The sequence below is a fragment of the Hetaerina americana genome, unplaced genomic scaffold, assembly GCF_022747635.1.
Source record: "Hetaerina americana unplaced genomic scaffold, ioHetAmer1.1.p SCAF_1, whole genome shotgun sequence".
Lineage (NCBI taxonomy): Eukaryota > Metazoa > Arthropoda > Insecta > Odonata > Calopterygidae > Hetaerina > Hetaerina americana.
Window position 1 is genome coordinate 18,828,238 of NW_027286069.1, and position 12,294 is coordinate 18,840,531.

Consider the following 12,294-nt stretch of genomic DNA (forward strand, 5'->3'; position numbering starts at 1 on the left):
TGAATATCTTCCTAATCAATGTAATACACTTTTGAGAATCAAGTTGTAATCTCTTTTTTCCGATACCAGAACCCGCATGTCAGTATAATTGGTTCCAAAAGGACCAGCGCTAATATTCCGTGCATATATGTACAAGGGTTCAAGGGTTCAACCCTTGTAGGAATCAAATCTGGCGAAAAGCCTGCAAGGAAAATCTTGGTTTTGACGTAGCTGTGGTTGCAGTTTTCAGTGGCACAGCCCATTCCTCATCAGGGCACCCAAACACTTATTTTAAGGCCTCCACAAACTCCGCTTTGACTCGATAACGAATAACCTTTTACTCACACCAGTCGATGAACTGGGATACGCATATCGATCCGTCACGACACGAAAGTCCGATATTTGGGTAATTATCTGGTTGAACCTGTATGCCACTAAAACTCTCCAGATATAGCGAAAGCTCTCCGTCGTCATAATATGGACAGTGCTTTTCTTCAACTCCAACAGTAATAGCATCGTGGGAATATCTCTTTACGAGCATATCATTCATTTAATACCACTAACCTTTTGAACCCGTCGTTTTCTTAATATTCTCCTGTGCTTTATTTTTAGATTTTCTTTTCTTTTCATTGGATTTTTTATTCTGAGAAAAGAGTATCCGAATGACCCCGATGATTAGGAGAGAATTCTCAAAAAAAAAATTCTCCGCAAATACAACGCATATTCTTTTTTGCATTTGTACGGCGAGAGAAGGTTTTTGGTCAAAACGAAGAACATCATACTACCTATAACAGATTTTTACTCACAAAATTTTCAAGGCTTATCGAGAAAACTCATAAACAGGAATTGATAAAGAAATTGATAATGTTATTCAATTCAAACACCGCTAACAAAAAAAACATCAAAATAAACGAATTTAGAGGCTGCGCGGTGATATTTTCTAAGAATTGTGGTTACATTTTGTATCTTTGTATATTCTTTCGAGAAGGAAGAGGAAAACATGAACCGTTTGTATATAAATGTTTCTAAAAGCATAATTTATAGAATCAAACGGTAATTTGTGCAAGAAGGCTTTCTCAAAGATAGATTTTGCTAAACTACCTGTGAAAATTAAATAAACAAATAATATCTTTGTTTGGATGGCAAAGTGTTGTCATGCATGTACTACAGCCATCAAAACTACAGAGCTTTTTCAGTCGATCTCTTTCAAATCTGATTTGCGCGCCATTGTTCCTTACGTAGATTCCCGCAATAGTTCTACCCCAGGTCTTAGCCAATTAGCTAGCGTTTCGCAGTACGTACCTAATGACGTACTTCTTGTGTCAAACACTGGAAATAGACCGAGACGTTAATATGTTTTGCGGGGAATCTTGGCAACCTTCTGCTGACATACGAAATTCGGTCATGCAGTGTGATTTAGACCTATACTTGATGGTCACTTGTGTGGAAGATTTTGGGAGTGATTATAATAAATTTAATTGAAGAAGTATTGTTTAAAAGTTTTTCACATTAATTTTGACCTATTTACTTTCATTTTCTCGTTTTTCTCTTCCTCGTAATACAGCGTACCGTGCAGTTATTTATAAAGGGTGGATTATGCACATAACGTGTTTTTTTTAAATATTCCAATCCAGCATTGTTTATAATACCCATAATTTTTATGTTAGTTTAGTATTCAATTCAAAACGATATCCTAATCCCCGAATTGATAAATACAGGGGTAAATGACGGCACCAATAGATTTTAATTTCTGTTTATATGCGACAACTCTACATATAGTATTTACATCCTTAGAAAATACATTTGCATGGCTGTAAAGACACTAAATATTGAATGTCAATATCTAAAATTAATCAATTAGGCCATTATTACAATAAGTCAACAAGGAATACGTACACATATTTATGTATTTAATAACTGTGCGTCTCTTTAAAAGGTCATTTTTGCTGTAAAATATGTTACTCTAATCAAGGATTGTACTTTATTTGGATTGCATCTCGAAATATGAAATTGGATATTTCCATGCACGTATAAATCATTGTTAAGTGTTCCCATTCCCATAATGTCAAGTGTTCACTTTTATTGATATATATATATATATATATATACTCCAGCTTTCTGCAATATTCTGCGCAATGTCAAGTCCATCGCAATCTTTACCATCTTCCTCATGGCACCAATTTACTTATGTTGAGATTTCTTTCATTCAAATGGATACTTGGTGCAACGCGAGGAGAATTTCTGGGGCTCTAGTAAGAAATAAGTGGGAAAAAAATGAAATCCTTCGACGAAACTACAGTCTCTTTTATTTGTGTAAGCGTTCACTGCTATCTTTCTATCTTTATCCCGAGGATAGTTGTGCTTAACTGTTTGTAATACTCCCCAGTTGTTCATATTAGGTAGGAAATTGGTCCTTCAATTTCGAAGTCACATTAATTCCCCGGTCAAAGGCTAAAGAAAATCTTCAAAAAGTTTAATCACCGAAAGGGATGGCTAACCCTGAATTAAAGCGGATTTTTTTTAAACATCCAAACGGGAAGAGTGGACTGGGGAATTTAGCGGAGTTAACTGATCCCCCACGCAAAGGCTCAAGCAATGGCTTGTGTTTACGGTCGAGGGAAATTAATTCTGTGGATATTTTTCCAGTTTCTCGTTCATTTAAGTTAATCTCCGTATCTGCCCTTTCTCCCCCTTTCTGACCTCCCTCCCTTCCGCGTCGTACTCCACCTCCCCTCCCAGCACTCCGCCCCCTTCCTCCGTACCTCTCTTTCCCGTCATTCCCCCTCTCCTCCATCATCACCCCCTCCCACCCCATTTACCTCTCTCTCTCTCTCCCTATCTCCCCCTTTCCCCTCTTCCCGCCCCCCGATTCCTCCCCTTTTAATCTCCTTCCACCCCGTCCATACCTCTGCCTCCCTCCTTCCCCGTCTCCCTCCGTTCCTCTCTTCCTCTTCCTGCGTTCCTCCGCCCGCAAGGCAATCCAATTACAATGTCAGCTCCGCTCCGTGGCCAATGAAAGACCATACCCCGGAGGAAGTAAGCAAGGAAGGAGGAATGGGTGGTTGTAGGTGGGGGTGGGGAGTCCGTGGGAGGTAACCGGTGGGGAGGGACGAAGGGGAGGGGGTGGAGCCCTGAAAAAACAAGTGAAGGTGAGGAGACGTGAGAAGGGAAGGTAGTAGTTGCCGGTCAGGCAAAGAGGATATGGGGAACTCACAGAGCAGAGAAACGATAGCACGAGAGGGGAGAATGAGAGATTTTTTTACGGGGAAATGAAAGAAGTGATATATTTTTTTTTACCCTTTTGATCCGACTCCAATGCCTATCCCTCCCCCTCCCCTCAGGGCTCGGCAAGTCCTCCATGTCCTTTCCCTTTCTCTCCCTCTCGCCCCTCCTGCTCTCACGAATGCCTCGCTCCCTCTCCTTCAATTCCCTTTCTCTCCTTCTCTCTTTGCGTCTGCCCTTAAGAATAAACGTCAGCCGATCGCTGTTTTCTGGTCTTTCCCAAACGGAAAGTAAACAGTTGGTCACTCATGCATACTCAATCCACGCAGTCCGTCGCACTATCCAGCCAACAGGATCGGCGTCCCGTCCACCCGTCACCACTTCCCTCATGCCTCTCCAACCCCTTCAATCCCCTGAGGAATGACGAAAAAGCAAGAGAGATGATACCTATCGCTTTGCTCGTCAAAAATCTGAAATTATATTTGAAAAAGGGTTTGAATTTGAGTGAATTCCTTATGTGTAGTAAGCATGCTGGTGATCGGTATTTTCGGCAATGGAACTTTTTTCAACACCAGTTCGTTCTATCTACGATTACCACGAAGTTAAATTAGGCAGCGAGTTAATGTATGCATTTCCAGCGTGAAATTAGATTATTTCATCGAATTATATCATGATAATTTTCAGCCTAAATTTGTTGATTAACAAGAATTAATATTTAGATCAAAAGCACAGTAAGTGTGTTTGCTCAGGCATCCTACATTGCTCAAATTCTTATTTATTCATTTTTATCAGTTTGCAAATCATGCTTTCTCGTATGATATAAATATGGCTCGTATAATATAAGGAAACTCTATAAACGTATTTTAAATCTGATGATAGCTGTAATTAAGATTGGAAAAAAGTTATTGAGTCATGTAGTTAAGTCTAAATTAAAGAGGTATTTTTCAGAAAACATTTTATACCACTATGAGTATTGTAATTGAGGAATATGAAAAATATTGATACACCGGGAGAAAATTATGCCTGATTTAAATAATCAAAAATTCTCTTATACATGCGTGCAAGTTTTTTCGTATACTATAAAGATCCTTCAACCTCATGCAATAATGAATGTTTAACATACGGCCAACTCGTGCAATATTCATATCACAAAACCTTTTTTTTTCATCATCTCATATTTAAAAAATGGAATCATTGCTTTCGCTTAAATTGAAAACCATTTTGCTATATAAATTGATATATTAATAATTTCATCCAGGGCTTATTTATCTTCAATTTCTTTAATATCTTATTGGTCACCTTCTTATTTGCCTTTCAGTTAAAAGTACGATTTTCCAATATTCCTTTTTTAGTGTTTGACGAATCGCTATTATTCTCTGACGAGGTCATAGTGATTGTTCTTGTTCTAACTTTGTCGCGTGCTCATTGAGGTTGGTAGAAAGGAATAATCTGACCTTGTTTTAGCGGAAAACTTCTTATGCACTCCTACTTGCCGTGTTATTGCCCGACTTCGGATTTCATTATTCGCTCCGGATTAAAAGTCCGTTGCGGTTCCTGGGGATTCGTGCCTCCTCGTTTCAGATCGCTATCGAATGCCTTCGCAGTAGCCGTCCAGCATCCTCCGCTATGTCGTCGCCCCACTCTCCATCCCCGCGACAGCCCCACCGACCGCCATCATGCGACGGGAGCGGCCAGCCCCCATCTCCCCCCCCCCCCGGGTCGGCCACCCTCACAAAGCCCCCCCCCCACCTTGTTACCCTTCAACCCCAACTCGCAAAGCTCAATTCGCGAGCTCCTCTCCCACGTCCAACCACCCCATCCGGCGACCCTCCTTATTTTTAATCTCCCCGGAACTAATGAAACCCCTTTTTTTCTCTATCTCTCTCTTTCACTTTACCATTCCCCTAAACGTACCCTTCTCCACCACCCCAAGCATGCTCACCCCCTTCCTTGCCCCACCCCCCTTTGCTGTTCCTCCCCCCCCCCCGCCATCCTTCGGTTCCTCATCTCCAGACTCTAATTACGTCGCACGAATTTCCCCGTCTTCCTTCTTTTGTTTTTATCCCATTACGTCTCTGCCCAACCCCTATCCCCCCATTCTCCCTGCCAACCAAACTCTCGCCTACTCCTTTGCTTTCCGGTCCCCCTCCTCCCCACCCACGCGTTTTCTTTGCTCCTCCTCACCCGCTGTCCATTTCAATCGTCTCCAACAACTCCCCTTTATATTTTTCCTCGCGTCCAACCCTTTTCCCAGTCTCCCTCCGCTCGGCTGTATGTGTGTATACCCCTTTACTACCCCCTGCCCCCCCATCTCTTCTTTTGCCCACTAACTGACTCCCTTTTCAATTTGGATTTTTCCTCCTCGCAGCTCACGGATGGACGGACGACGTTTTCAAACAGACGACTCCGTGTCTCCACCCCACCTCCCTCCCCCCCCACGATCCATCTATCTCTCCTTCTTCATTTCCATTCATTCTGGCGTCTTCTTTTTTTCTTTAGTTTCCCACACCCCCATTATTGGTAACCGTTCTCCCATTAGCGTATAGAGATGGATGGATGAACCGTGGCCACTTCATGAGCATTGCGATATTCTTCTTAAATGGCTGCCGGCCGATCCAGCTCTCCCACTTCTCCAAGGACCCCTCTCCGCTCACTCGCTCGCACAAACACACACATCCTCTCTCTTCCCCCCTCTTTCTTTCGTGCTCTCCCTCCCCCGTCATTGCAATCAATTAATCCTAACGGGGTTCTCTCCCCGCCTTCTCTCGCGTCCCACCCAGAACTTCTATTTCGTCCTCCTCTTAAGCACCAGCACCTCTACTCGCACCCGTCCCCCATCCTCGTTAAACTTTGCAATCCCAGAAACGTTTCCCTCTACGTAACCTCCCGTGATCCCTTTGAACCCCTCCCCGCTCTTTCCATCACTTACTCCACGTCCCTGGGATACAGCTATGTGTCTCTTCCTGTGCCGTGATCCCTCAATGCCGAGTCTGAAATCATTACATATATATATATATATATATATATATATATATATATGTATATATATATATGTATATATATATATGTATATATATATATATGTATATATATATATATATAAAAGGAACTACCCCCTCTGCCCTGGTGTGTAAATTTCACTCCCCGTTGGACGTAGTACTTGAATACGAATACTAGGTTAGCTCTATCCTTCACATATTAAACCGGCCCTCGGGTTGATAAGTGTAGTCGATAGAATATATATATATATATATATAACCATAAACACAGTAATCAACCCGAAGGTCGGTTTGGTAGGTGATGATAGAGATCACCCAGTACTAAGCCTTATACGACATGTGAAAATTCACACATCAGGGTAGGGGGGCCAGTTCCTTTCTCTGTGCCGGTTATGGTTTCCCAGGAAGACCTGGTACCCGAAAAAAAAAAAAAAAAAAATATATATATATATATATATATATATATATATATATATATATATATATATATATATATATATATATATATATACCACTTTTTGAAAGTCTCACGAACGTGAATAATAATGCATAACACTTAGCACTAGTGGACACAGAAAAAAAACACAGAAACACACAAAAAAGAGACACTATTTTTCGAATTTTCGGTGGTCGTAGCCTTTATCAAGGAAGAGAGGGATAAAACTCTATTCTCAACTCTCTAGAACTCAGTTCCATCCCTATCTTCCTTGATAAAGGTGGCTACGACCACCGAAAATTCGAAAAACAGTGAGTCTCTTTTTTGTGTGCTTCTGTGTTTTTGCCTGTGTCCTCTAGTGCTGATTGTTATTTTAGTTATCCATTATTTCTATATATATATATATATATATATATATATATATATATATATATATATATATATGTATATATATAACTTGTTTTAGATCCAGCGACACCATGTCTTTTAATTCATTCAGTAACTGTTTTAATGAAGCTTTTAACGAAGAGATTTTTACAAAAATTAATGATTTTATTTCAGTTCGATAGTTTGACTCAATTTCAAATCTTCTAAATGAATCCATTTTATTTTGTGATTTTTTTGTGTGTCATAAGTTTATGTATAATAAGATTAAGTTATCCTTTTCCGACGTTGGATATTTCCTGTTCATTTTCTCTAGAATATGAAAATCAAAATTGGGAGGTGGTCAAACATCCATCCGGTTATGAATGTGTGCTGGATTTTCTTTTTCTGTTCTTAGAAAAATAAATTGGTAAAAGTATTTATGAAAATAATATATTCCATTGCTCTAGTTGTTATCTCTTACTCTGGCCTTTCTTAACTAATGGTTAAGTGCGAGTATTCAGGAAAAGGTCATGTGCTAGTACCGTAGTTAGGTTTATGCCAGGAGATAGAGCACTAGAGGTAGAGGTGAATGTAATTTGAAACCACGTTTTGGGGCATAAACCTTGAACAGTACCAGGGTTCATAGTTGGTTTAATAGCGAATGTTCCTAAATTTTAAAAAATGCATAAATTATGATATTCATAGATATTTCAATTGGTCATTCAAGTGAACTCGGTTTCTAAAACTCCTCGCTACCAGTTTTTAATGCCATAAGGCAGGGTTACTCGAGATTCTCCCGAAAAATTGTTATTTCTTACAGATATTGATATGTTAGGGCTTTTGAACATAGTTTCGTACGTTGAAATTGATCTAAATTACTAAGTTAAAATTTTCAGGGACTGTGTATGCATTACTGGATCCTTCAAATGGATTTCAATGTGAGTCGAATGCCGCTTGAGGTTCATGGATAAATCAGATATAAATATTCGTCCGAAGAGATTAGAAGTTTTTCCCAATTAATTTGAGTGAAGCCAATTTAATGGAGAAGTTGAGGGATTTACATAGACTGCAGAAATTAAAGAAGTGCAATCAACAGCGAATATATACGCAGCTGTAACTTAATTCTGCGTAGGCTTCATATAAGACATACTGAGCGATCTTTATCGATGAATAATTACATCGGTATGTGTAATATGTATTCAATAGCGTGGCCTCAAGTTAAATTTCATTCAATTACTTGAATTACCGATAATGGATGGTTGGGTCAAAACCGGTAGGTTCTGTGCATAGCTCCGTGTCTTAATCGCGTCTAGTTGCTAGAGAATAAGGCAGTATGTTTAATGACACGGACATAAATGTTACCATGAATCTAACAATGCCTTGCAACCGTAATCCAAGTATTATGGGCCAGCCCTTAGCTTCCTTCCAATCGTTTTTTTAGCGGTTTCAATCCTTGAATGATACCTTTTCCGACTGCAAACCCACCCCACCACTCCCTGGGACACTTTTTCTTCCCCTTCTCCTCCTTAATTCTGACTCCCAACCACCCCATTCACTCATCCCCTGAGTGCTTTCCCTCCTCACACATTTGACTCCTCGCCCTCACCACTGCGACCGCGTTTCCCTTCCACTTAATCACGAACGGTCTCATCATCTTTACCCGCTCATTTGCTCTCTCCCTCCCTCCCGTCTCTCTTATCCCCATGCCACCCACAGGCCTCCCAGGGACTCTGCCGTCGTAAATAATCTCAATTCGAAAGAAGGAAACAACTCCCCCACGCCACCTTCTGTCAAAGACGCATCACCCTTGACAGCAATTAGTTATGTCCCGGACGTCGATGAGAAAGCCGAATTGAATTTCAAGCAACGTCGTCATTTGGTCGATGTTAGTATGTATGGGAAATTCACATTTTTCACAACGTGGAGGTAATTAGTTCGCGGAGAGTGCTCTTTAAAATAAATAAATATTTTTAACTAATTCCTCGCCGAGGGAAATTCACATTGAAATTAGTTGGGTTTATCTTAGTTCCAAAACTGATGCGAGGACAAATTTGAAGTAATTAATTAAAGGTTATATTAACTCGTCAAGTAAAGTCAGAAAATACGGCATTTAGAAAAAATTTAAACTCCTGATATTAATATTTTCATTGTATTAGAGGGACGTTGAATTTTTAAATGAATATAAAAAATCGTTTGCATAATGGAATTGGAAGATATTATTTGCATTGGGACTTTTTATAAAATGGAGGCGCATCAAATCTACCTAGTTGACTACAATTGGTTTTGCTTAATTAATTTTTAATGGAACCCTACGATCAACAATTGTACGGAGGTTACGCTACATATTTAAAAAATTTATTTTCCAGCAACATCTCTCGTTCGAAGCAAATCTGTGCTATGAAACAACTTTCATTTGACTCTGATAAAATATATTCTATTTGGGAACTGAATATGTCCTAGAAATGCATAGATAGCAGTGCTATATGTTTATGTATGTATATTTTTCCGATTTATGATTTATCCATTCCACGGGGATTTATTCAGATTTAAGTATGTTTTGTTTCAATCCTTTTTTAGCGGAAATACTTGACAAAGTATCAGAATTGAGTTCAAGAGTTAATATTGATTAATGCTGCTTAGCAATCCTGCAAGCTAAATTTTAGCCATGGTGCAGAAGGCGCTCCGAAAGGACCTTTATTAACGAGAGTGGAGTAGTGGTCACTTTTATGGATAGTGATAGACCTAATCAGTCACGGAAAAGGTTCCTTCACGAAAGAGATGAATGGGTATCGGGGTATAAATCGGGGTATTTCACATATCGATAAAAATGTTGAGGAAGATGAAACTCTTTAATCCTCTTTTAAGTTATCTATGAATGTCGCTATTTCATTTCATTTTTTTGTTGATATTTATCCGAGTGCTATCATGCCAGCTCATCAGTGTATCCTTAGGGTTGATCTTACAAATCTCAGAATTTAGTATTAAATTGGAAAAAATAAAAAAGTTTAATCTGGCAACTGTTGAACACAGATTTTGAATGGACCAAAATACGTGACAACACCGCTATAAACTGACTTTATATTTCAATGCCTATATTGATACATTAAAGATTAAACATACAATACGATTCTAATAAATAAATTGAATTCACAATAGTCCTACTCATGCTATTAAATTAGTGTGATTATGCCTATTACGTGAATACATTTCGTTCAGATCCTACTTAAAGACACGCCTTACCGATTTCTTTCATCTCGTCCCTTTGGTAGCTATGTACACATCGACCCCTTCCCCTCTGTCCCGGGCTCCAACCCTTCATCTCCCTCTCCCTCTCTCACTCCATCTTCCCTCTCTCTCTCGCCACCCACATCTCACTCCGCACCCCCCGGGGGAACACCGCGGTGCCATTACGAGGGGCCGGCAGTCCCTAGTTCCCCGCCCTCACTCCCAACCCTCTGGACGCAGCAAACGGCTCGCGGATGAGACGCATTGCTTTTTAAGTGACCTCCTCCACACCGCCCCCTTCCCTTCCTCCCACCGCCCCGTCCTCAGGGTACCAACTCCACTGTCGTTTCGTGCCGAGGGTATCCAGGGCGGAGAAGGGGGGGAGGAGATGAGGGTTAGCGAAGAGAGGGAGGCGCAGCGAGGCCGGTGGAGGGAGAACTCCCTGCCGTGCCGTGTGAGCTGGGGATGGGGGACCCCACTCGTGGGCGGGCGGGCCGCACGAGGGCCCGGCGGTGCGCGTTGAGTGGAAGAGGGTGGGTGGTGTGTCGCATGCCATAAAAGGGGTGGAGGCTGGGCGATGAATGGTGAACCGGTGGATTGCTTCGAGTGTGTGTGTGTGTGTTTGGCGATTGCGTTGCCATGGGCGGATTCAATTGTCCTCGTCGGCGGGGGAGGGAGGGTGGGCGGAAGGGGGCCTGGGGAGTGTGGGGGCGATTGGGATGGATGCGGAGGGCGGTGAGAGAAGTTTGAGTAGAGCTCATACGGAAGCGCCTCGTACCGCTCTCGCACTCTCCCCCCACACTCCTCACTGCTCAGCGGTTAACCCCGTGGTGAGTCTGCGGCGTAAAAGCCAATTACGGGACTCTCTTCCGACGGGACCTCGTGATATCTATTTGCTTACCAGTTGCGCGCCCATTTCCTTCCATTCTTACGTCTTCTGCGTAGGTACTTCTTTCAAACCCCCCTACGTACCTCACCCTCACCACCGGCCGTCCATGACCATCCACGAGCCATGCTACTTTCTCAATCTTTCTTCTTCCTTGGTGATACTTAACTTCAGGATTAAAGGTCAGTGACTCGTCATGAAGTGAGTCGGAGGAGAACATTCGCAAACCATGATGCGTCTTACGAGCAGACTGGAATCTCGTACTGTTTCAGCTAATTTCTGGAAACGTTTTTACTGAGGAAGAGTGGCCAAGAAAAAATGATTTGTTTTAAGCTAAGTGAACGTACAAGTGTATACAGCATATGCTCATGAAAATTGAGTGAAAATACTGAGCTCACGTAACGGATTTTTTCATAAATTTTGTCGGAATACTTACAATTTGCTAAATAGTTTTGACATAATTTTGCTTTAAAAACAATTTTCTAAAATCAATTAATATGTCACTGTCATTTATTTGTAATGTTTTAATTAAATTGGTATTTAATTTATTAGACTAATTTCGTAGTTCATTCGATACATAGTGGAGATACAGTATAATAAAATACTTATATTTGTTACAGAAAAACTCGGTTCATCTAAAAAATTCATTAAAATTGTCACTCAATTAGGATATATCCCTTATTACTCTACCCATATTGTGTTTATACGTACATCGGGAACAATCCGTTATCTATAAAATGCTTTCGTGCCAGGAAGTGTCCTTTTCGAGCGTCTATATACGTCATCAAATAGAAAGACAGTTATTCTGATAAAATCATTAATAGGTTTCTTTATTTCCAAGGAAATTATCGTTGGTCTTATTTTGAATGAGCATGGTTATCCCAGAGATTGCATTCTCATTTTTTTATTACGCATTTATTCTAAAAGAGATTACCGACCATATTTCATATAAGCAATGTATTTACCGTGCTAAGGAAATCACGTTTTCCTTATGAAATGCGTTGACGTAAACAAATGTACTTACATTTTCTGTTTATTCGTTTAAATCTCTGGTCTTTGCAGCAAAGCTTCGTTGGAAATGAGATTGGAAAGCTCATAGATTTGTCATTGCATCATAGTTAGCACAAGTTCACTAAACTCGTGTACCTTTCATGTGTTCCTAAGTTTTAAATAAGAGGGCA